At 38.3% G+C, this 27,603-nt stretch overlaps 1 pseudogene; it reads right to left on the reverse strand.

The window, feature by feature from the left end:
* Nucleotides 1-590: 590 nt before the first annotated feature.
* LOC136406529 (aldo-keto reductase family 1 member C3-like) overlaps nucleotides 591-27,603 on the reverse strand; it is a 56,555-nt pseudogene continuing 29,542 nt past the window's right edge.

Here is a 27,603-nt window from a genome sequence, read left to right on the forward strand (position 1 = left end):
TCCTTTGTTCTATTTACAACAGGCCCCTTAACATTTCTTGCAGCATTGGTTTGTTTGTAATGAATTTCTTTAGTTTTTTTTTTTTTGTCTGAGAAGCTTTTTATTTCTTCTTCTATTTTAAACATAGCCTTGTTGGATAAAGTATTCTTGGTTGTAGGCTCTTGTTCTGTATTACTTTGAATATTTCTTGCCATTCTCTTCTGACCTCAAGTGTTTCTGTTGAGAAGTCAGATGTCATCCTTATGGGGGCTCCTTTGTAGGTGATAGCCTTATTTTCCTCTAGCAGCTTTTTATATTTTCTCTTTATCTCTTAGCTTTTCTGTTTTAATTATAATGTGTCTTGGTGTAGTATTTTTGGGGATTTCTCTTTAATTGAATTCTCTGTACATCTTGAAGTTGTGTGACATTTTTCTGCATCAATTTAAGGAAGGTTTTAGCTATGATTTTATTGAATGAGGTCTCTAACCCTTGTGCTTTCTCTTCTTCTTCAGGAACCCCGTATGATGCGATGTTGTTTCTCTTTAGGTTTTCACAGAGCTCTCTTAAAGTTTCCTCAGATTTTTTCAGTCTCTTTTCTTTTTGCTGTTCCACTAACGTAAACTTGTCATGTCCTCTAAGTCACTGATTTGATCCTCTGTTTCAACCAGACTACTTTTAATTCCTTTTAGTGTAGTCTTCATTTCTAATATTGTGTTTGTCATTTCTGTCTGGTTCTTCTTTATGATTTCCATGTCCTTTTTGATGCCTTCAATTTCCTTATTGAAGTGTTCATTAAGTCTATCCATTGTAGCTTTCAGATCTTTAAGCATCCTAAAAATGATTATTTTATACTCTGCATTCAGTAATTTGATTACTTCTGATTCATCCAAGACTTTATCAGAGGATTTTTCTTGTTGAAGCATAATGACTTATGCTTCTCTTCCTACCCATTATGCTCTATGACTTGTAGGCTTCTTCTAGCTGTGATCTCCTTACCTAGTAGAGCCTCTTTGAAATCTTGATTTGTTTGTTTTCTTCTCAGTTTTCTTAACTCAGTGGTAGTCTTGTTTACTGATGTCAGCAGAGGGTTCTATTCAGGAATGCAGTGGGTGTAACCTGAGACACTGAAGGCAGGTTGTGCCAGCTTCTCTCCAGGTGTGGGGTGCTTTCTCTGTATCAGTGGTGGGGGGTGTATCTCAGATCTCCATGGATTCCTGAGTTACTGTCCCTCCTCCCCACTTCCTTATTTCAGCTGGGTCTTGTTGCTCTGATTGGAGCTGGAGAGCTTTTGGAGGTGGGTCACATAGAAGCACTTTAGGCTTGTGCTTTGTTGAGGGTTCAAACCCTCCCCCAGCTATGGCCACCTCTGGACAGCATGAATCAACTTCTGAGGTCATCCCATGCATTCCTCTGCCAGTCACCATCTGTCCCTCTCTCCACACTTTTTTTTTGGAAGACAAGCCAGCCCTCTTAGCACACCTCATTCTCAGGTCCCAAGGCAAGTGGCTGTTAGAAATATTTCCTGCTCTTCTCCTTGTAATGAGAGCCCTTCCAGGCTCTCAATCTCACTCCACCTTCACTCCTGACAGCAAGGGAGCCCACCCCACCACAGCTTGGAGTTCCCTACCTGGCTCAGTGTGTGGCTTCTTTGCTCCTAATGTTTTTGAGACCTCTTTTTTTAATCCAAAGGTTTTTTTTTTTCATTCTGATTGTTTCTAAATTAATTTGTAATTCATTTTGGTGGTTTGAGCTGGGAGTCTGTGCATCTGTCTACTCTGCTGCCATCTTTTTTCCTCCCTGTTTGTTTGTTTTTTAAGAAGGGCACATATTTCAATGCTTTGAGGAATAATCTTGTGGGTAGAGAGAACCTGGTGATGTAGCAGAGATGGGACAGAACCAGGTTTTGTTTGGATCAATGAGTAATAGGAGAAAGAAGGGCAAGAGCAGAGGGAATATGCAAATAATATTAATAAATTGATTGATTCTGGAATTTAAGTAGCATTATGACAGAGGGAACATAAAGGTAACAATGAATGGGTTGCCTGAGTGCTTGAAGTCAAAATTATTTCTAAAAATTTTTTTAAAGGAAAAGGGAAGAGAAGTCTGCCCTTTGTGGATACGAAAATGTCAAGTTCCTCCACTGTCCTGCTTTCCAGAGCCAATAAGGAAATAAACTACTTACTAAGTATCATCAAAATAAAACATGTTCCTGTGAGGCCATCTAAAGTTTCCATATTTTCTAGTGTCAACTGAAAATCAAAAACCTATCAGAAACATGAGCAGATAAATTTCCCTGAGGCAATTACCTCCTACCCCCACCCTCCAGACAGACATACAAATTAGTAGTAGGAATTTATGTAGGTTTTATGATATAGTTGTCATAAACCTGGGGCTCATTCCCTGGCAAAAATCATGGGGATTTTCCACTCAGATGGTTGAGGCTGGCAATTCAGGCTACCCACATAGACTTCTATGGAGTGGCTGTGGTTTTAGAAATGGAATCCCAGAAATTTTTGAACCCAAGCCTCTTCTCATCTAATGCCTTCATTTTGCAGTTAAATAAATTAAGAGATGATTTGATCAGGGTCATGCAATTAGGATAAACACCAGGATTGAGACCAAACCTGACCCTGTTTAGTGTTCTTTCCAACCCCCCACCTTGCAACAGTTGGAGGACAGGAGAGTTATATAAGAGCACATCTATGCACAGAGTACAAGGAGACAAGCTTTGCCCAAATATACATGAAGAGCCTCACCAATAACCCACACAAGGGGAAATACTGTGTCCATCAGTCCCTGCTGCCCACAGCCCTACTGGGTACCTGGAAGTTCTCTCAGATTCTCTTTTCAGTGAAACTCTTGGCCAGGACCAACCCCCCCACTGTAACTGGTAGTGCAGGGCCACCTGTGCTGGGGTTTGCTGGGGCTTTGCAGCAATGGTATTAAGTCCTGGATCTTCTAGGAGAACTGGGTTGTTCTACTTCACCCTGGTGAGGAGGCAGAGATACTGTTTGTTTGAGTCTGTTTACCCATTTCACTAGGGGCTACTCATTCAGGCTGGGGGTGGCTAGTCCTTTAGAATCTTCCTCATTATCTCAGGTTATCACAAGGTCTGTTTTTGCTTCTCTTGGTAAATGCAAAGAAGAAGGCAAGAGAAAGTAAGGCAGAAAGAGAAACTTGGATTCCTTTTTATCTTTAAAACATTTCTGAGAAACTTCATAAAAATTTCAAATAAGTCAAAAAGACAATATTGCTGTTCAAACTAAAACCTGATAATCACCATCATAAAAAGAAAAACTACCGACCCTGACCAGTTTGCTCAATGGTAGAGCATCGGCCCAGCATGTGGAATTTCCGGGTTTTATTTTCAGCCAGTACACACAGGAGAAGCCTCCCTTCCCCATTTCCTTTTTCTCTGTCTCTTTCTCCCCCTCCCATAGCCAATGCTCCATTGGGACAAAGTTGGCCTGGGCACTGAGGATGGCTCCATGGCTTTAATCTCTGACACTAAAATGGCTACTGGGAAAACAGAAGAACACCCCAGATTAGCAGAGTGTCACCCCCTGGTGGGCATGCCAGGTGGATCCTGGTTGAGCACATGCTGGAGTCTGTCTGACTCCCAGCTTCTAATTTTGGAAAAATACAAAAAAAAAACAAAAAAAGAAAGAAAAGAAACCAAAAAACCCCCCAAAAACCCAACAACCTATTCTATAAGACTTTGCTGTTTCAAAAAAAAAAATGCTTTATATTCTCTCAGTTTTATCATTTGTTAAAAAGTGCATGATTTATATTCCTCTTGAAGAGATAAGGAAAATAAAACAGAAGTGGTTATTTGTCCCACATTACTCAACCATTAAGTGTCAGAACAGAATCAAGAGTTCAATGCTATGGAAATATTTACTTGAAATCTATGTACTTTTATTGATCAATGTCACCCCAGTAAATTTAATTTTCTAAATAAAATTACTTTTTAGAAGTGTCAGAATCATGGCTTGGAATGGCTTTGTCACTCTTCAAAGCCAAACCTTCTGAATTTTATGAACTTTTTATCAATAATGTTATTATTTGGTGTTTTATTGAGTCTTTACAACATAGGCAAAGGAAAGTGGTGACAAAGATGAATTATTTCTACTATCTATCCTAAATATTCTCCAGACAGTTGAGAGAGGACTCTAGAGTGTACAGCATCTCTGGTGAGAATAACTCTCTTGAGACCATTACCAATCCTTCTCTGGGTCAGAGCCCAGGGCAGCGTATGCAATGAGGACAATATTCTTAGACTTGCAAAAGTCCAGCAATTCGCTCTGGTTGAGGTATGGGTAGCATGCTACCTGTGGAACGCCAAGCAGAAGTGTGGGATTATAGAACCACCAGCACAAAATTAACAAGGAATATACAGTGCTGTATTTCATGGTGTCAAATCATTTAGGAATACCAGCAACATAGACAACCACATGATTGTCACCCACAGCTGTGCCACAGGAACTTCCAGAAACTTAAATCTGGCTAACAGCCCTGAGATAGCATCTCATTATTGCTTAATGAGCTTGGTGCTCATGGAGACAAGACCAGAAGTTGAGATCAGCAGATCTCTCAGACTCTCAGGCTGGAAACATGATGGGTCTTCCCCTTGGCTGTGTAAACTCCCTCCAAACAATAGGCCTCAAGTTGGCCAAATTCTATCCTCTCCTTTAGAGCTCAAATAATGTCCAGCTCCTCCCTTTATTCTTTAACAACTACTGCAGACAAAACCAGCTTCCTTTCCTTTCTTTTAATTGGTGATCTTCAAGTGAAGGTAAATTTTTCAAGGGACAAAAAGTATAACTTTCTAGGACACTTATTTGTATTTTTCATCTAAAAATAAGAAAAAATAATAAGCCTTACTAATATTTAATATATGGATTGACTATTATCTTCTGAGTTTGCATGGAAGAAATTTAAAAGTAGTTGGGCTATTTCAGGGAGTGGGGGCCCTCTGCATTGCAGAAGTGTTGCCAGTCACTTCTACACTCCTGGTATCTTTCATTATCCTCCAAGACAGGTGTATATGTGTTGTTCATTGACATGGATTTATCTTAACAAATTGCCCTCTTAATTAAAAATAATTATGGTGGTAAAATGTAGATAACATAAACTTATCACTTAAACCACTATTAAGTGTACATACAATTCAGTGTTATTAAGCACATTCACATTTTTTGGGAGTAATTTAGTGCTATCAAGAGGATCAGTGGTTCTCATGGTACAGAATACAAGAGCTGTTAGACTTAGACTGACCAGTGATGGCACTGTGGATTGAGCATCAACCTAGGATGCTGAGGGCCCCAGTTCAAAACCCTGTGGTCTCTGGTTAGAATGCAGGCTTGCTGGATTGAGCACAGGGTCTCCAGCTTGAGTACAGGATCATCAACATCATTCCAATATCACTGGCTAGAAGCACATGGTCATTGGCTTGAGTATAAAGGTTGCTGGCTTGAAGCCCAAGGTTGCTGGCTTGACCAAGAGGTTACTAGCTTGGCTTGAGCTCCCCACCCCCATCAAGGCACATACTAGAAGCCATCAATAAATTATTGATGCTTCTCACCTCTCACCCCTCCTCTCTCTCCCTTTTTCTCTCTCTCAAAAAAAAAAAGCTGTTAGTTTCATAGTTCCAACTTTCCAAATTTACTGACCTTTTATGAGATAAGGACAGTCAGTAATCTACTAGCTCTAAATTTGTAGAACCAATCATCATAACACCTTAGTAGATTATATTCCAATCTAACCTTTAGATGTTTTTTTACTAAAGTGACATGGCCTAGAGCAGTGATTTTCAACCTTTTTTGAGCCGTGGCACATTTTTTATATTTACAAAATCCTGGGGCACACCACCTACCAAAATGACACAAAATGACACTCTAACACAGTACATATTATACATAGAGTTAATAATATAGTTTCTAAATGTATTTATACTCACTTAGTGTGAAACCTGGGCCTGTTTCAATGAACACAAAAGGGATATCCTGGCAGGAATGGTAGAAGGACACACACGAAGCTCTTCCTCAACAGTTCTCAGTCTCTCTCTGTTTTTAGTTTTTATTGCAGTCAAGCTTGAGAAGCGCAGCTCACATAGATATGTGGTTGAAAATGGGAGCAATGTCAAAATAGCTTTGTTGGCCAGAACGGGAACTCCTTGGCAACAGATAACCAAAAACTGTCCAAAGGAAGATCAGCAAACTTTAGCTTTAAAGTTAGATAACATTGTGATGCATTGTATATCACCCTCTGCAGGGTACTCTTTTAAAAAGAAAAAGGTCAAATATCTATATGCACCATCAGGATAGACATAACCAGCTGAGGCTGAGGCTTCATCTAGTGGTGGCAACATTTACCTCCAGTCCTGACCAGGATTAGAAATCAGGACCATGGGGAGGAGTAGCAGCTTCAACTACCTGCTGCGGCCACACAATGACAAGTGTGTGGCAGCACAAGCGGGGACCTTCCAGGGTGTGGATGAGAGGCGGCCTACTATTGGTTCATCGCTAGTGGTCGGGATGAATTCTGGAAGGTGATTGGTCAGTGAGCGTTCACTGTGCCTCCACTCTTCCTGTCGCTGATAGCTGGAGGGATTGTGAGGAGAATGTTTATGTTCAGATGGAGGTGGCTGGCGGCAGGCCGAATAAATAGCCTCCGTGGGCCTTATCTGGCACATGGGCCGTAGTTTGGGGACCCATGTTTAATTTCCCCATGGCACACCTGACCATGTCTCACGGCACACTAGTGTGCCGTGGCACACTGGTTGAAAAACACTGGCATAGAGAACTTCCTTCAACAATGGGAAATATATTCAGTTCTCTTGAAGGAGATGATGTCTGAAAACACAAAATATATGTCTCACTGAAATTAGGAAATATTTCAAAATGAATATGAAGCAATACAATGTCCCTAATTTTTGTGAGCAGTATATGAGATATAGTACCATTGGAGACTTGTGGAAATGAGAAAATATTAAGCTGAAGAGGAGGGAGAAGAAATCAGAGATGTATTGATGGGGCTCACCTGGTTGCAAACAGGCTTGTATTTTAGTCCTGGTTTGTTCAAGATCATCTCCAGCTGCTTGATGTTAAAGTTGGCCACACCAATGGACGTGGCCAATCCTGCCTCCTTACACTTCTCCAGGGCCTGTGGAGGAAGGAGTTGTGAGAGGTCAGCTGTATAACTGGCTGGCGAGATGTAATAATGGGAGCACACTCAGGGCAGAGGCCGGGGATAGGAGTGAATATGAGCCAGAGCTAAAGAGAGAAGTCTGAAAGGTTCAGAGTTCAAAAAACAAAAGAGGAACTGGCCAAATAAAGAGAATAAAAATAATAGAGAATGTGTGCAAGAATATAAGAGCAAAAAAAATGCAGGGGAAAGAACAGAGCTAAAGGAGCCAGCACAATCTGTAGCTGGACACCTAGAAAAATGTGATTGAGTGACAACAAAACAAGCACCAGGAGGGCAGGAGTGGGGCAGTTGTAGCATGGGAAGTAGAGTGGCGGCCCTTATTTTCTCTCTGACCTTGTTTCCCATCACTGGCCACTAAACTCCCTCTGTTCTAAGCACACATGCCCTTTAGTTGTTTCTTGAACGTGGTAGGTTCTCTCCTATCTAAAAACCACCTTGACCTTCTTTCGGCGTATATTACTCTTTGTCTAGATATGCAGATAATCAATTTTCTCATTCTCTGCAAGACTTTGTTCATATGTCATCTTCTCAAGGAGGCCCACCCTGCCCATTCTGTTGTTAATTACCAATCTGTGTTCAAAGCCCCCCTCCACACACACCCTTAGTTCCCATGGGACCAAAGACCTAGGTTCTATTCACTGATGTCACCTGAGTACTTAGAAGTACTAAGTACTGAGTAAATCATAGTCACTCAGTAAGTATGTATTGAATTATTAAATGGGTAAATTTTGAAAACTGAGGCAAAGGTGCATTCTGGGATTTGCCTGAATCTACACAGGTTGTAGAACTAGACCCACCTTTAAAGATATCCATTCTGTCTGTCCTCTCTGTCCCAAGCAACAGAGGTGGTACTTACCTCCCATGTGGTACAGAAAGGCACTGAGTCTAAAATGAGTTTTCCATGTGTGTCTTTTGGTACAATCTCCTCCCCAGGCTGGAACACAGGAAATAAGAGGGTGTATTAAGCTATGTCTGGTTTCAGCCAAGCTGTTTGACTTGAGGCTAATGGAACAATCAATCCTTATTTTTAATAGCATTTCAAGATTAGGATAAAGAAAAAGAAAGTACATTTAGGGCACATATCTCCTAGAAATCTTTTTCACTAATAAATGTTTAGTAAATATTATTTATGTCAAAGACAACTTGAGACACCCTGGACCCCATTCTAGAGAGAGCGTAGAGCAGAGCCATGACTCAGCAAGCTTATCAGCTCAGTCCTGGCCCTTCTCCCATTCCACTTTCTACCTGAAGGTGGTCTATGAAAGAGTAAACTGTCAGCATCTCAAAGGCTGAGTCTCATCCTCTTTGAAATTCCTGGACCTTCACTGACCCCCACATCAGGACACTTCCCAGACACAGTGGGTATGGGGTTCAGATGAAGGAGCACAGGGTTTCCACAAGATTGAGACAAAGCCATTGAAAAAATGAACTTTTGTCATTCTGGGGCCAAAGTGAACTGAGATGGAGATAGTTGAAGTGAAAAAAAAAGAGGGATCTTAATGTATTTTGTACATTTGTTCTCATTGTTACAAGCTATTTCTTCCCTTGCATTCAGCTACAATTTTTATATTGATAATCAAAGTAAAATTACTAACCTTCAAAGCTACCGAGGAATGAATAAGTATAAGATTCACATAGCTCTGCTGAAGTTTCTTCAGTGACAATTCCAGGCCAGTTTGGACCAATTTATGATGGAAAAAGGTGCCCCACAGCTGCAATGGTTAAAAGAGATGGAGTGTGGGATTATTTATTTAAGACTCTTTAGGAGAGATTCATAAAATAGCAAAAAAAAAAAAAAAAAAAAAAAAAGAAATCAATACCATAATCCACTTATAGTGGACAGAAGTGATGAGTCACTCAGTGACTCTTTGAATTCTTGATGATGACAACTTATTTCATACAGAATTAAGACAATAATGCAGCAAACTGAAATTATGGCCTTACAAAGATGTTCTCAAATTTTATAATATAAAAGCATTATTTGGTTAGCTCATTAAAGACATATTCCTGGGTGCTACCTTAAAACATCGTAAATAATGGTATCTGCAGACTGGGCTGGGAAATTCCATTTTAAATATGAACTTTATTTTGGGGATACTTTAGTCACCTCATTTTAAGAAGTAATATCCTGAAAACAACCTCAGGAGTCTGAAAAGATGGCAGCAGAGTAGGTGGATGCCCAGACGCCAGCTCTCACCACCAAACTGGAATAAAAATCAATTTAGAAAAAATCAGTATGAGAAACCAAATCTGAACTACAAGAACAGCTCTCAAAAACCAAGGAGCAAAGAAGAAGCCACAACAAACCTGGTAGGGAGCGCCCCTGCTTACAGTAACGGAATGGGGGGGGGGTGAGGCTGAGAGCCCAGAGGGAATCTCACACAAGGGAAAAGAGCAGAAACTACTGCTCAAAGTCACTTGCCTGGCAACCAGGGAGCAAGGTGTGTTTAAAAGACCAGCTTATCTCCCAAGTGGAAAGGAAAGAGAGAGGGACAGACTGTGAGGGGCTAAGGAATGAAGGAGACAACCTAAAAAAGCTGACTCATCTGTGCTGGAGGCGGCCATAGCTGGGGGAGGGATTAAACCTTTCACAAAACAGAGCTAAATTGCTTCCGGATCAGAGATCTTTGGACATCTATCCAGCTCCAATCAGCGCAACAAGACACAGCTGAAAACAAGAAGTGGGGAGGAGGGGCAGTAACTCAGGTCTCCATGGAGATCTGAGATACACCTACCCCTACTGAAGCTGAGAAAACACCCTGCCCCCAGAGAGATTAATTGGCTAAAGAGGCCATCAGAGTCTCAGGTTACACCCATCATATTCCTGGATACAATTTCAAGGAAGCCCCCTGCTGAGCTCAGTAAACAAGACTATCACCTGTTAAGAAAACAAACAAATCAAGACTTCAAAGCTGCCCAAATCCGAAAGTGGATTACAGATAACAGCTGATACCAACCCAAGAAGACCTAGAAATAACACAACTGAAAACTAGAGGCAGACACCAAGCCTAGACTCAACCAACTCTACAAATAAAACCCAAAAAAACAGACAATGAGAAGACAAAGAAGTGCAATCCAAATGAAACCATAAGAGACACCTTCAGGAGATGAACTGACTGATATGGAAATAATCAAACTTCCAGATGTAGAGTTCAAAATAATGATTGTAAGGATGCTTAGGGATCTTAGAACAACAATGGATGGTCATTATGAACACCTAAATGGAGAAATAGCAAGTATAAAAAAGAATCAGTCGGAGATGACAAATACAATATCAGAAATAAAGACCACAATGGAAGGAAATAAAAACAGAATGGATAGAGCTGAGGATCGAATCAGCGAGTTGGAGGACAACTGGAATGAAGGCATGAAAGCAGAGAAGAAAAGAGAAAAGAGACTCAAAAAGACAGAGGAAGCTCTTAGTGAGCTCTGTGACAACATGAAGAGAAATAACATCCGCATCATAGGGGTTCCTGAAGAAGAAGAAAAGAACGAGGGATAGAGACTTTGTTCAATCATATCATAGGTGAAAATTTCCCTAAATTAATGCAGGAGAAACTCTCACAAGTCCAAGAAGCACAGAGGACTCCATTAAAGAGAAACCCAAAGAAACCTACACCAAGACACATCATAATTAAAATACCAAAGCTAAGCGATAAAGAGAAAATATTAAAAGCTGCAAGAGAAAAAAAAGCTATCATCTACAAAGGAGCCCCCATAAGGCTGACATCCGACTTCTCAACAGAAACACTTGAGGCCAGAAGGTAATGGCAAGAAATATACAAAGTAATGCAGAACAAGAAACTACAACCAAGACTACTTTATCCAGCAAGGTTATCATTTAAAATTGAAGGAGAAATAAAAAGCTTCCCAGAAAAAAAACAACTCAAGGAATTCATTACAACCAAACCAATGCTGCAGGAAATGTTAAGGGGCTTGTTGTAAACAGATCAAAGTGGGAAAAGAAAATAGCAAAAAAGGAATACACCTTTAAAGAAGAAAATGGCAATAAACAACTACATATCAATAATAACCTTAAATGTAAATGGATTAAATGATCCAATCAAAAGACAGGGTAGCTGCGTGGATAAGAAAAAAGGACCCATACATATGCTGTCTACAAGAGACAGAGCTTAGAACAAAAGATACACATAGATTGAAGGTAAAAGGATGGAAAAAACATTTCATGCAAATGGAAATGAAAAAAAAGCTGGGGTAGCAATACTTATATCAGACAAATTGGACCTTAAAACAAAAGATATAGTAAGAGATAAAGAAGGTCACTACATAATGATAAAGGAAGTAATCCAACAGGAAGATATAACTATTATAAATATCTATGCACCTAATATAGGAGCATCCAAATATATAAAACAGACTTTGATAGATTTAAAGGGCGAGATCAACAGCAATACTATAATAGTAGGGGATTTCAATACCCCACTAACATCACTAGATAGATCCTCAAGAAAGAAAATTAACAAAGAAACAGCAGACTTATTGAAAACACTAGATCAACTCCATTTAATAGATATCTTCAGAACCTTTCACCCTAAAGCAGCAGAGTATACATTCTTTTCAAGTGCTCATGGTACATTCTATAGGATAGACCACATGTTAGGGCACAAAAGTGCTCTCAACAAATTTAAGAAGACTGAAATCATATCAAGCACTTTCTCTGATCACAATGGCATGAAACTAGAAATGAACCACAACAGAAAAGCTCAAAAATTCTCAAACACATGGAAACTAAGGAGCAGGTTGTTAAATAATGAATGGATTAAGGATGAGATTAAAGAAGAAATAAAAATATTCCTAAAAACGAATGACAATGAGGATACAACAACTCAAAATTTATGGGACACAGCAAAAGCAATATTGAGAGGGAATTTCATAGCACTACAGGCACACTTTCAGAAGCTAGAAAAAGCTCAAATAAACAACTTAACCCTGCATCTAAAAGAACTAGAAAAAGAACAGCAAGTAAAGCCCAAATGTAGTAGAAGAAAGGAAATAATAAAAGTCAGAGCAGAAATAAATGACATAGAGACTAAAGAAACAATACAGAGGATCAATGAAACTAGGATCTGGTTCTTTGAAAAGGTAAACAAGATTGATGAACCTTTAACTAGATTCACCATGAAAAAGAGAGAGAGGACTCAAATAAATAAAATTAGAAATGAGAGAGGAGAAATAACAACTGACACAACAGAAATACAAAATATTGTAATAAATACTATGAAGAACTGTATGCCAAAAAAGCTAGACAACCTAGATGAAATGAACAAATTCCTTGAAACATAAAATCTTCCAAAAATCAATCTGGAAGAATCAGAAAACCTAAACAGACCGATTACACCAAATGAGATCAAAACAGTTATCAAAAAACTCCCAACAAAGAAAAGTCCAGGGCCAGATGGCTTCACAACGGAATTCTACCAAATATTCAAAGAAGAACTAACTCCTATCCTTCTCAAACTATTTCAAAAAATTCAAGAGGAAGGAAGACTTCCAAGACTCTTTTATGAAGTAAGTATAATTCTGATTCCAAAACCAGGCAAAGACAACACAAAGAAAAAAAAACTATAGGCCAATATCCTTGATAAATTTAGATGCTAAAATTCTCAACAAAATATTAACAAACTAATTCCAGCAATATATGGAAAAAATCATACACCATGATCATGTGGGATTTATTCTGAAAAGGCAAGGATGGTCCAATATTTGCAAATCAATCAATATGATTCATCACATAAACCAAAGGAAGGAGAAAAACCACATGATAATTTCAATAGATGCTGAAAAAGCATTTGATAAAATCCAGCACCCATTCATGATCAAAACTCTCAGCACAGTGGGAATACAGGGAACATATCTCAACATGATAAAGGCTATTTATTACAAACTCTCAGCCAAAATCATACTCAATGGGAAAAAATTAAAAGTAATCTTCTTAAGATCAGAAAAAAAAACAAGGGTGCCCCTTTTCACCACTCTTATTCAACATAGTCCTTATCCTAGCCACAGCACTCAGACAAGAAAAAGAAATAAAAGGCATCCATATTGGAAAAGAAGAAGTAAAACTATCATTATTTGTAGATGATATGATACTGTACATAAAAAACCCTAAAGTCTCAGTCAAAAAAACTACTGTACCTGATAAATGAATTCAGCAAGGTGGTGGGATATAAAATTAATATTCCGAAATCAGAGGCATTTTTATACACCAACAATGAACTGTCAGAAAGAGAATTAAGGAAAGAATACCCTTCTCTATTGCAAACAAAAAAATAATGTACCTAGGAATAAATTTAACAAATGAGATTAAAGCCTTGTACTCAGAAAATTATAAAATATTGAGAAAAGAAAACGAGGAAGATTCAAACAAGTAGAAGTATATACTGTGCTCATGGTTAGGAAGAATAAACATCATTAAAATGTCTATATTACCTAAAACAATTCATAAATTCAATGCAATATCAATTAAAATACAAATCACATACTTCAAAGATATAGAATACATATTCCAAAAATTTATATGGAACCAAAAAAGAACACGAATAGCTTAAGCAATCTTGAAAAGAAAGCATAAAGCAGGCAGTATCACACTTTCTGGTATCAAGTTATACTACAAGGCCATTGTACTCAAAACAGCCTGATACTGGCAAAAGAACAGGCATATAGATCAATGGAACAGAACAGATAACCCAGAAAAAACCCACAGCTTTCTGGACAAAGGAGGTAAGAGCATACAATGGAGTAAAGATGGCCTTTTTAATAAATGGTGTTTGGAAAATTTGACATCTACCTGCAAAAAAATGAAACTGGACCACCAACTTACACCATTCACAAAAATAAACTCAAAATAGATAAAAGACATAAATGTAAGCCCTGAAATCATAAGTATCTTAGAAGAAAACAAAGGCAGCAAACTCTCTGACATCTCTCACAGCAATATATTTGCTGATTTATCTCCACGGGCAAGTGAAATAAAAGACAGGATAAACAATTGGGACTATATCAAACTAAAAGGCTTTTGCACAACTAAAGACATAAAGAACAGAATAAAAAGACAAACTACACAATGGGAGAACATATTTGACAATACATCTGATAAGGGGTTAATAACCAAAATTCATAAAGAACTTGTAAAACTCAACACCAGGAAGACAAACAATCCAAACAAAAAATGGGCAAAAGAAAGAATAGACACTTCTCCAAAGAGGACATAAGATGGCCAATAGGCATATGAAAAAATGCTCAACATCACTAATCATTAGAGAAATGCAAATTAAAACCACAATGAGATATCACCTCACACCAGTCAGAATGGTGCTCATCAACAAAACAACACAGAATAAGTGCTGGTGAGAATGTGGAGAAAAAGGAACCCTCCTGCATTGATGGTGGGAATGCAGACTGGTGCAGCCACTGTGGAAAACAGTATGGAGATTCCTCAAAAAATTAAAAATTGAACTGTCTTTTGACCCAGCTATCCCACTTTTAGGAATATACCCCCAAAATACCATAGCACTGTTTCAAAAGAAGAAATGCACCCCCATGTTTATGGCAGCATTGTTCACAGTAGCAAAGATCTGGAAACAGCTCAAGTGTTCGTTAGTGGATGAGTGGATTAAAAAGCTTTGGTACATATATACTGTGAAATACTACTCAGCCATAAGAAATGATGACATCGGATCATTTACAACAACATGGATGGACCTTGATAACATTATACTGAACAAAATAAGTAAATCAGAAAAAACTAAGAACTGTATGATTGCATACATAGATGGGACATAAAAATGTTAATGAGACGTGGACAAGAGTGTGGGGGTTATGGGGTGGGGGAGGAGAGGGAGAGGATGGGGGAAGGATAGGGGCACAAAGAAAACCAGATAGAAGGTGATGCAAGACAATTTGACATTGGATGATGGGAATGCAGCAAAATCAAATGTCAAAATAACCTAGAGATGTTTTCTCTCAACATATGTACCCTGATTTATCAATGCCATCCCATTTAAATTAATTAAAAAAAAATTTTTTGCCAACAGATAAGGAAAGCCTCAGAAATTCCCTATGTACAGGCATTCTTTCTTCGATCTTGACCCTCCCTCCGTTCATCTTGTTCGACCTGCCAAATACTTTAGCAAGAACCTCTTCTCCCCTGCCCTCCTCCAACTCTCCTCTAAGCTTTGATCTTTTTGACCCCTCTGACATGTGGCGCCATCATCAGCACCTCAACCTCCTCCTCCTCCTGCAGATTCTGACCCTCCTTCTTTCAATTTAGCTGTCTGTCCATCTGCTTCATCTCTTTCTCCCCTCTATGCTGCCAACTCCCTGCCATCTCAAGATTATACAAGCTGAGAGTCAGACACTGATGATGCCTCAAACCCCCTCCCCCCTCCAGGAGTTAGCAGATGCTGAGGAATTTGTGAGAATCCATGTCCTGTTCTCCCTCCTGGACCTGTCCCAAATAGAAAAGAGACTAGGCTTCTTCTCCACAGACCCAGAACCTATATAAAGGAATTTAAATACCTAACCCAGTCTTATAACCTGACCTAGCATGACCTCTATATTATCCTCAGCTCCACTTTACTACCCAAGAAAAAGAGAGTTTAGTTGGCCACATAGGTGCGTGCTGATGACCTCCATAGGACAATCAAAAACCCATAGGAGTGGCAGCTGTTGCCAGGGATGACCCTAATTGAGACTATCAAATTTGCAAACCTGGTGGAGATCTTCATAACTCAATGGTTGCCTGCTTAATAGAAAACTCCAAAAGACTGCTCACAAGGCAGTTAATTATAAAAACTCTGAGAAATTTCACAACGAGCTAATAAAAATTCGGCCCAATTCCTGATCTGCCTACCAGAGGTACTCCAAAAATACACTAAAATCAACCCCAATTCGGTCGAGGGGGCCATAGTTCTTAACACTCATTTTATTTCCCAATCAGCACCGGATATATAGAAAAAGCTTAAAAAGGCAGAGAAGGGCCCTCAAACCCCTCAACAAGATCTCCTAAGCATGGTTTTTAGGTCTATAATGACCAAGAGGAACATAAAAAGCAGACAGAGCTCAAAGAGATCAGGCAAAATACCAGCACTTGACGGCTTCCCTTAAATAGTCCAATGCCCCTAAGAGGACTCATTAGACTCCATCGGGGCCCTGCTTCAAAAGTGGAAAAGAAGGTCATTGAGCAAAAAGCCTGTCTGGCTCCTCAACCCCCGCCAGGGCTTTGCCCTGGCTGTGGGAAAAAGTGACACTGGAAGGTAAACTGCCCCCCTCCCTACTCCAAGGGAGGGTTCAGTCTCTTCCAACCCTACTGACTGCTTCCAAGTTAACCTTGCCCAGTCTACTGGAATTTGCCACTGAATACTGAAGGTGCCCAGGGCCACCAACCCTATCTCATGTCACCATGGATGACCCTATCTCATGTGACCTTTGATGAGTCTAGGGTAACCATTCTAGTGGCAGGTAAGCTGATCTCATTTCTTGTAGACACAGGGGCCACTTACTCTACTTTGTCCAAATGTTTGGGTCCTGCTCATTCCTTGAAGATCTCTATTGTGGGTGTTGATGGTCTTATTTCCTCCCTCTTGGCCACAGATCCACTGCCGTGTCTAATACATGGTATCTCCTTTGCACGTTCTTTTCTCCTCCTGCCTCCATGCCCTATGCCTATTTTAGGCCAGGACCTACTCTCCAAATTCACAGCCTGTATCTCCTTTTACCTCCCGTCTTCAGAGTCAGTCCTATTACTGCTTCTTGGCCAGCCAGATTTTCCCAATTCAGTTATGAATTTACCTCTACCACCCAGCACTTATGAATCAATTACACAAAAAATGTACTGCTCCTACAGGAAAAACAAAACTATGAAAATATCATTGAAGGCATAAAATAATATTTGAATCAGAAAAAATGTACATTAAATTTTTGGACAGAAAGAGGGTTCATTAAAATTTAAATATTTGTAAAATAATATACAAGCATTTTTATTTAAAATTCCTCCAGGATGTTTAAAATTAGATACAATTTTTTCAAGTGTATATTAAAAAATTGAATGCCAGAGATAAAATTTATGAAAAGAAAAACAAAATAGTGAAGAAGACTCTTTTGACTGAGCATCAAAATTACTACAAAGCAAAATTAATCTAAACAAAAGTACTAGTATACCCTAGCCAGGTGGTGCCACAGTGGATGGAGTGTCAGACTGGGATGCTGAGGACCCAGGTTCAAGATCACAAAGTTGCCAGCTTCACCACGGGCTCAACTGGCTTGAGCAAAATAATCTCACCAGCTTGGACCCAAGGGTGCTGGTTTGAGCAAGGTGTTACTTGGCCTGTTGAAGGCCTGCAGGCAAGGCACATATGAGAAAGCAATCAATGAACAACTAAGGTGTCGTAACGAAAAACGGATTGATGCTTCTCATATCTCTGTTTCTGTCTGTCTGTCCTTATCTATTACTCTCTCTGACTCTCTCTCTGTCCTTGTAAAAAAATAGTACTAGTATAAGATTACACAGAAATGCCAGTGGAATAAAATAGAAAGTTCAGGATTAGTTTTTATTACATGGGAACTTAAGATATGATTATAAGAGTAATGTAATTCAGAGAAAAATAATGAATTATATATGATACTGAAACAAATGGCTATCAGCCTCAATAGAATTGTATTTCTTCTCTTAAATCATATATGTAAATAAATTCCAGATACATAAATGATATAAAGTGTAAAAAAGGAAGAAGAAAATACAAGATAGAACAACACACAACTTTGTGTGAAAAAAGACTTTGATGAATAGACTAGAAAATCAAATGTTATGAAAGAATAAATATGTAGTAATCACCCACTTCACCTTGAATCCTCTATGCCAGGGGTCCCCAAACTACAGCCCATGGGCTGCAGGTGTCCCCCTGAGGCCATTTATCTGGCCCCTGCCCCACTTCCAGAAGGGGCACCTCTTTCATTGGTGGTCAGTAAGAGGAGCATATTTCCCATTGAAATACTGGTCAGTTTGTTGATTTAAATTTACTTGTTCTTTATTTTAAATATTGTATTCGTTCCTGTTGTTTTTTTTTACTTTAAAATAAGATATGTGCAGTGCGCATAGGGATTTGTTCATAGGTTGTTTTTTTATAGTCTGACCCACCAACAGTTTGAGGGACAGTGAACTGGCCTCCTGTGAAAAAAGTTTGGGGACCCCTGATCTATGTCTTGGATTGGGTAACTTTAGTTAAAAGCCCTGAGTGTATATCTCTTGGATGCAATCACCAAGAAGCTGTGTGAGTGAGTAACCTTCATGCAGACACAAAGGAATGCATGTGAACACGCTTTAGAAAATTAGCCTATAGGTTCTGGAATGCCCCTTCCTTTGTACTTGTTAATAAACAAAACAAAAGAAAATGCTGACCAAGTTAGCCCTTTCTCCATGTCAGCAAAAAGTCCATTAGTCATTTTCTCCTTTTGTCACCTGGACTTCCTCCCTTATAATCCTGTTATCTCTGTTCTGCTTCTGTTCAATAAAAGCTGAGGGAGAAGGAAATTCAGGAGGTATTCTTTTTCTCCTTTGTCAAGCCACCCCTCTTCCTCTTGACATAAGTTTGAGTCTTGAGTAGATATTTTCCACGTGACACCGATACTTCTCTGTGGGCTGGAGTACTACATAAATAAACATATTTGACTATAGCAATGTTTACAAAATCACAAATAAGTTATGGTAATTTGACTACAATTATGAGGAGACATTACACAGAGCAATTCCAGTGGCCACAAGCACAATAAAGGGCACTGAGATTCACTCATTATTAGAAGGAAACAAATTAGAGTAACAGGAATTTTTGTTTATAGCCACTTAATGTCAAAAACTTAAGTTATATTATCTCTTATGCATCACAGTGTGGGCAAGAAAATAATATATTACAGCTAGATATGTGAAACTGAATTTGAAAAACTATTTGGCAACAACTATTGAAAATAAGAGTTCACATACCCTTTAACTCATAAATTTTGATCCCATATAAATAAACATTCTTGTATAACAATATATATATATTGTTATACATACATATATATATATATATATATATATATATATATATATATATATATATATGGCTATTTTACTAAACATATCTAGTGACAGCCCTGGAAACCAAGTGAATAGTCACCCATAGAAAAATCACTGAATAATTGCAGTGCATTCACTCCATGTAGTATTTGCTATACTAGTGCACTTGGAGGAATGTCCATATGCTGAACATAAGAAAGTGTGTACAGTCATCCCCCCTTTTTCATGGGGCATCTGTTCAAAGACTCACAGTGAATGCCTGAAACTGTGGTTAGTACCAAACATTATTTATACTATGTTCTTTCCTATACATACCTTCTCATGATAAAGTTTAATTTATAAATTAGGCACAGTCAGAAATTAATAACAAGATTGACAGTAACAATTCAATAGAACAATTATAACAAACAAAGTCATAAAAGTTATGTGAATGTGGCCTCTCTCATCCATCTCAAAATATCATATTGCACTGTACTCATGTTTCCTGTGATGATGTGAGTTGACAAAGTGCCTCTATGATGAGATGAAGTGAGTTGGGACACTGGATGATTTGCATCCCTGGCAGGATGGAGCAGGACAGTACAAGAGAGTTTATCGCACTACTCAGAATGGTGTGCAATTAAATACTTATGGATTGTTGAATTTTAAGAACCATCATCTGTAAAAATCAACTTTGGACTAAACCAAGAGGACTCTTCAACCAGGAACAATGAAGAAGCCACACTGAGACTGGCAGGAAAATTGGAAATGCAGAGAGGGTTGCCCAGCCCCCTGGAGCAGAGCGTATGGCAGCTGGGAGGAACTCGTGTGGTGAAATGTGAGTTTAGCAGAGAGGGAAAGGTCCTGTGTCCCAAGAACAAAGCCCCAACCTGTAGCCCAAGAGCCAAGAAAAGGCGTTCAGACAGTATTTAGCTGGAAACAAGTCAGGATACTCTTTGTGAGAAAGAGACTGATTTCTCAGAACCAGCATTCTTCTTAAAGGGACCGCACAGAAAACCTCTCTCACAAACACTCACCTGGGGCTCCAGGGAGATGGGGAGAGAAAAAAGAACAGAAGCAGTGGGAAGAGAGTGTAATCTAGGAGGCACAGGGAGAAGAACTTTGAGCGACAGCCACCCTAAACCCTGGGCTGAGTCACTCCCCAAATTTGAAGTGAATATTTCCCCTAGAAACAGCAATACCAGCAAAGGGAAGCAGGACACCAGCCAAACAAGCTCTCCTGTGGCACTCAGAGCAGAGTTGCTTAGAAGGAGGGAGCTTTCGGTACTACAGTAGTGAGTCTTAGGGTCTGACCTGCAGGACCCACACCCACACGGCTGAAGGCTAGCCCAATGGTGGGCAGCGGCAGGGCACGGAAGCGCAGTTCTGTCGGCAAGGGAGGAAGCCAGCTGGCCACAACTGATGCCCAGGTGTGAGCTCAGTCTTGCCCAGCTGGGGAGGAGGGGACCTGCAAAAGTGGTCAAGCCCAGCAGCAGGCCACCTGCAATCGAGCCTGCAGGGAAAGGGCAGGAATCCCAGAAGGGGTGAAACCTGCCCTTGAGCAAGGGCACAGGAGTGCAGCCTTGCTCCTCCGATGGATCCAAGACTCGAGGCCTGAAGCGGGAACCAGATCCTCCCATGGCAGTGCAGCAAAAAGTCCAGAACAGGTGGAGTCCTGCTACTAAGCATGAGCATGCAGTCCAGTCTGGGCCTTGGAGCCAAGGCTTTCAGCCATCCCACGAACAGACTCCTCCTTCAGGGGTAGGGCGAAAACCCGAAATTAGGAGGAGACACGTAGCTGAGCAAAGGTGCTGACCCCTGCCTTCAGGGCCCAGCATAATGCCACCTGTGGGGGCGGAGTGAAGGCCGAGGCCACCAAGGCTTGTACACCAGAGCACCTGATCACAGCCACTCCCATGATGGAGTGGCAGAAACCACAGCAACAGCCCCAGTGGGCAGGCACCAGCAATGCCCATACCCGAATGCCCTAGACAGCAGGAGCAGAGGGGGTGGTGGGCCTTCAGACAGACCACACCCAGTGGACCCCATTGGCCAAAACCTCTGTTACACAGACAAAATAAGAAGGCAGAGAAATACAACACTAATGAATCAAGAGAAATCCCCAGAAAAAGACCTGAATGTCTCACATATAACCAAATTACCAGATGCAGAGTTTAAAATAATGATTTCTAGTATGCTCAAAGATCTTAGGACAACAATAGATGTTCATTAAAAACACCTAAATAAAGAGATAGTAAATATAAAAAAGAACATTGAAATAATAAAAAAAAATCAGTCAAAAATGACAAATACAATATCAGAAATAAAGAACACAATGGAAGAAATTAAAAGCAGAATGGATGTAGATGAGAATCAAATCAGTGAGTTAGAGGACAAGATAAAAGAAGGCATGGAAACAAAGAAGAAAAAAAAGAGATTCAAAAAGTCTGAGGAAACTCATAGAGAGCTCTGTGACAACATAAAGAGAAATAACATCCACATCATAGGAGTTCCTGAAGATGAAGAGAAAGAACAAGGGATAGAGACTTTGTTCAAACATATCATAGGTGAAAAATTCCCTAAATTAAGTCAGGAAAATATCTCACAACTTCAAGAAGCACAGAGAAATCCATTAAAAAGAAACCCAAAGAAATCTACACCAAGACACATCATAATTAAAATACCAAAGCTAAGTGATAAAGAGAAAATATTAAAAGCTGCTAGAGAAAAAAAGGCTATCACGTACAAAGGAGCCCCCATCAAAATGACTTCTGACTTCTCAACAGAAACACTTGAGGCCAGAAGGGAATGGCAAGAAATATTCAAAGTAATGCAGAACAAGAGCCTACAACCAAGACTACTTAATCTAGCAAGGCTATCATTTAAAATTGAAGGAGAAATAAAAAGTTTCCCAGACAAAATAAAACTCAAGCAACTCACTACAACAAAAGCAAGGCTGCAGGAAAGGCTAAGGGGCCTGTTGTAAGCAGATCAAAGGAGAAAAAGAATATAGAAAAAGAGGAATACAGTTTTAAAAAATAAAATGGAAATAAACAACTACATATCAATAATAACCTTAAATGTAAATGGATTAAATGATTGGATCAAAAGACATAGGGTAGCTGCATAGATAAGAAAACAGGACCCATACATATGCTGTCTACAAGAGACACACCTTAAAACAAAAGATACACATAGACTGAAGGTAAAAGATTGGAAAAAAACATTTCACGCAAATGAAAATGAAAACAAAGCTGGGATAGCAATACTAATAATATCAGACACAGTGGACTTTAAAACAAAGGCCACTGTGTCTGTAAGAGACAAAGAAGGTCACTACATAATGATAAAGAAAGCAATCCAACAAGATATAACTGTTCTAAATATCTACGCACCTAATATAGGAGCACCCAAATATATAAAGCAGACTTTGATGGATTTAAAGGGCCAGATCAACAGCAATACCATAATAGTAGGGGATTTCAATACCCCACTAACATCACTAGGTAGATCCTCAAGAAAGAAAATTAACAAAGAAACAGCAAACTTAAAAGACACACTAGATCAACTGGATTTAATAGATATCTTCAGAACTTTCACGCTAAAGCTGCAGAATATACATTCTTTTCAAGTGCTCATGGTTCATTCTCTAGAATAGACCACATGTTAGGAAACAAAAGTGGTGTCAACAAATTTAAGAAGATTGAAATCATATTGAGCACTTTCTCTGATCACAATGTCATGAAACCAGAAATAAACCACAACAGAAAAACTGAAAAATACTCAAACACTTGGAAACTAAATAGCATGTTATTAAATAACAAATGGGTTAACAATGAGATCAAATAAAAAATAAAAAAAATTTAGAAATGAACAATAATGAGCATATATCAAAACAAAATTTTGGGGGCACAGCAAAAGTATCACTGAGAGGGAAATTCATAGCATTACACGCATACCTTAATAAGCTAGAAAAAGCTCAAATAAACAACTTAACTCTGCAACTAAAAGAACAAGATAAAGAGCAGCAAGTAAAGCCCAGAGGTAGTAGAAGGAAGGAAATAATAAAAATCAGAGCAGAAATAAATGACATAGAGGCTAAAAAAAATACAGAGGATCAATGAAACCAGGAGCTTGTTCTTTGAAAAGGTAAACAAGATAGATGAACCTTTAACAAGACTCACCAAGAAAAAAAGAGAGAGGACCCAAATAAATAAAATTAAAAATGAGAGTGGAGAAATAACAACTGACACAACAGAAATACAAAATATTGTAAGAAAATACTATGAAGAACTGTATGCGAAAAAAACTAGACAACTTAGTGAAATGGACAAATTCCTTGAGACATATAATCTTACCAAAACTAATCTGGAAGAATCAGAAAACTTAAACAGACTGATTACAACAAATGAGATTGAAACAGTTATCTAAAAATTCCCAACAAATAAAAGTTTTGGGCCTGATGGCTTCACAAGTGAATTTTACAAAATATTTAAAGAACTAACTCCTATTCTTCTCAAGCTATTTCAAAATATTCAAGAGGAAGAAAGACTTCCAAGCTCCTTTTATGAGGTGAGCATAATTCTGATTCCAAAACAAGAAAAAGACAACAGAAAAAAAAAAATGTAGGCCAATATCCCTGATGAATTTAGATGCTAAAATCCTCAACAAAATATTAGCAAAACAGATCCGACAATATATGAAAAAAATCATACACCATGATCAAATGGGATTTATTCTGGGGAGGCAAGGCTGATACAATATTTGCAAATCAATCAATATGATTCATCACATGAACAAAAGGAAAGAGAAACACCATATGATGAATTCAATAGATGCAGAAAAAGTATTTGATAAAATCCAACACCCATTCATGATCAAAATTCTCAGCAAAGTGGGAATACAGGGAACATACCTCAACATGATAAAGGCCATCTAGGACAAACCCACAGCCAACATCATATTCAATGGGCAAAAATTAAAAGCAATACTCTTAAGATCAGGAACAAGGCAGTGGTGCCCCCTTTCACCACTCTTATTCAACATATTTCTGGAAGTCCTAGCCACTGCAATTAGACAAGAAAAAGAAATAAAAGGCATCCAAATTAGAAAAAAAGAAGTAAAACTATCATTATTTGCAGATGATATGATATTGTATATAGAAAACCCTAAAGTCTCAGTCAAAAAATTACTGTACCTGATAAATGAATTCAGCAAGGTGGCAGGATATAAAATGAATACTCAGAAATCAGAGGCATTTTTATACACTAAAAAGGAACTGTCAAAAAGAGAAATCAAGGAAGAAATCCCCTTCACCATTGCAACCAGAAAAATAAAGTACCTAAGAATAAATTTAACTGGGGAAATTAAAGACTTGTACTCAGAAAATTATAAAACATTGATAAAAGAAATCAGGAAAGATACAAACAAGTGGAAGCATATACCGTGCTCATGTGTAGGAAGAATAACATTATTAAAATGTCTATATAACCTAAAGCAATTTATAAATTTCATGCAATATCAATTAAAATACCAATGACTTACTTCAAATATATAGAACACATATTTCAAAAATTTATATGAAACCAAAAGAGAACACAAATAGCTTCAGCAATCTTGAAAAGGAAGAATAAAGTGGGAGATATCACACTTCTAGGTATCAAGTTATACTACAAGGCCACTGTACTCAGTACAGCCTGGTACTGGCATAAGAACAGGCATATTAATCAGTTGAACAGAATAGAGAACCCAGAAATAAACCCACACCTTTATGGACAACTAATAATTGACAAAGGAGGTAAGAGCATACAATGGAGTAAAGACAGTCTCTTCAACAAATAATGTTGAAAAAATTGGAAAGCTACCTGCAAAAAAAAATGAAACTAGACCACCAACTTACACCATTCACAAAAATAAACTCAAAATGAATAAAAGACTTGAATATAAGATGGAAAATCATAAGCATCTTAGAAGAAAACATAGGCAGTAAGCTCTCTGACATCTCTCGCAGCAATATATTTGCCGATTTATTACCATGGGCAAGTGAAATAAAAGACAGGATAAACAATTGGGACCATATCAAACTAAAAAGCTTTTGCACAGCTAAAGACATAAAGAACAGAATAAAAAGACAAACTACACAATGGGAGAACATATTTGACAATACATCTGATAAGGGGTTAATAACCAAAATTCATAAAGAACTTGTAAATCTCAACACCAGGAAGACAAACAATCCAATCAAAAAATGGGAAAAAGAAATGAATAAACACTTCTCCAAAGAGGACATACAGATGGCCAATAGGCATATGAAAAAATGCTCAACATCACTAATCATTAGAGAAACGCAAATTAAAACCACAATGAGATATCACTTCACACCAGTCAGAATGGCGCTCATCAACAAAACAACACTGAATAAGTGCTGGCGAGGATGTGGAGAAAAAGGAATCCTCCAGCAGTGCTGGTGAGAATGCAGACTGGTGCAGCCACTGTGGAAAACAGTATGGAGATTCCTCAAAAAATTAAAAATCGAACTGCCTTTTGACCCAGCTATCCCATTTTTAGGAATATACCCCAAGAATACCATAGCACTGTTTCAAAAGAAGAAATGCACCCCCATGTTTATGGAAGCATTGTTCACAATAGCAAAGATCTGGAAACAGCCCAAGTGTCAGTCAGTGGATGAGTGGATGAAAAAGCCTTGGTACATATACACTGTGGAATACTACTCAGCCATAAGAAATGATGACATCGGATCATTTTCAACAACATTGATGGACCTTGATCATATTATACTGAGCGAAATAAGTATATCAGAAAAAACTAAGAACTATATGATTCCATATATAGGTGGGACATAAAAATGAGACTCAGAGACATGGACAAGAGTGTGAGGGTTAGGGGGGATAGAGGAGAGGGAGGAGGTAGGGTCAGAGAGGGGCAAAAAAATAACCAGTTAGGAGGTGATGGAAGACGATTTGACTTTGGGTGATGGGAATGCAGCAAAATCAAATGTTAAAATAACCTAGAGATGTTTTCTCTGTACATATGTAATCTGATTTATCAATATCACCCTATTTAAATTAATTTAAAAAACTTTTGGATTGTTTATTTCTTATATTTTATACTTATTTATGATATTTGGACCATGATTAATGACTAGAAACTGAAACTGTGGAAAGCAAAACTCTGGATTAAGGAGTACTAATATACCAGGATCTACTTTTAAACCACAAGAAATACTTACCACAAAATGTATATATCTATATACACATATATCTTAGCATATACAAAATATAGAAAGCCCATACTAAACTATTACCATTTGTTATTGTAAGAAGTTGCTGAAAAGATTGAAGTGGAGAAAAGATGTTATAGCGGAAACTAAGCAAAAATAAAAATTTCAACCAGAAGGCATGTATATAATTTTTATGTATTTATTTTAAATTATATATTTATAATTTTTCTCTACCTATAAAGAAATGAAATAATATCAACTTATAGAGACAAGAAAGGATACAGCACTCAGTATGACCCCTTAAAAGACTAAGAAGTGTGCATTATATTTTACAGCTGAGTTACTGTGAATGGTCCCATACTGAAACAAGGAGAAACCTTGTTATCAAGGATGAATTTTTATATGTAAAGATTTTGATGCTTCAGTCACATGGATACTTAGGACATGTCCTGCTGTGAACTTAAAAATTACAGATAAAAACAGAGACTACAGTTGCTCAATAGACACCTGGACAATCGTTATGTCTTTCAATATTTGCATTGAGAAATTTGCAAAAAAAGTCAGTATTGATTGCCACGCATGCTGACTGTAAACCCCTGTCCTATAGCACAAATCATAGAACACATTATGTAATATAATAAAAAAGAAAGGGGTCAAGAATTATTTTATTTTTACTTTTTACTTTTTATTATGTTAGCTGGCATGAGTTAATAAAATTATCAGGTTTCAGGTACACAGTTTACAACATATCATCTGTCTACCATGTTGTTCGTTCACTCCATCCATCACTTTTTATCCTTCATTTATCCTCTTACCCAATCCCCACCCACACCCCCAGCAATAATCACACTATTGTCTATAGCTGTGAGTTTTATTTTTTTTTCTTTTTTGCTCCATCCCTCTACCCCTTGACCCAGATCCCCCCAATAACAACAGCTGTAAGCCTGCCTTTTATTTCTTCTTTATGTCTGATTGCTGTGTCTAGGACTCTTAGTACTATGTTATATAAGAGTGGTGAAAACAAATATCCCTGTCTTGTTTCCAATCTTAAGGGGAACACTTGTAGTTCTTCCCCATTGAGAATGATGTTGGCTGTATGTTTTGTTATATATGGCCTTTCTTA

This window comes from Saccopteryx leptura, chromosome 5 (genome assembly GCF_036850995.1).
Source record: "Saccopteryx leptura isolate mSacLep1 chromosome 5, mSacLep1_pri_phased_curated, whole genome shotgun sequence".
In the NCBI taxonomy this organism is placed as follows: domain Eukaryota; kingdom Metazoa; phylum Chordata; class Mammalia; order Chiroptera; family Emballonuridae; genus Saccopteryx; species Saccopteryx leptura.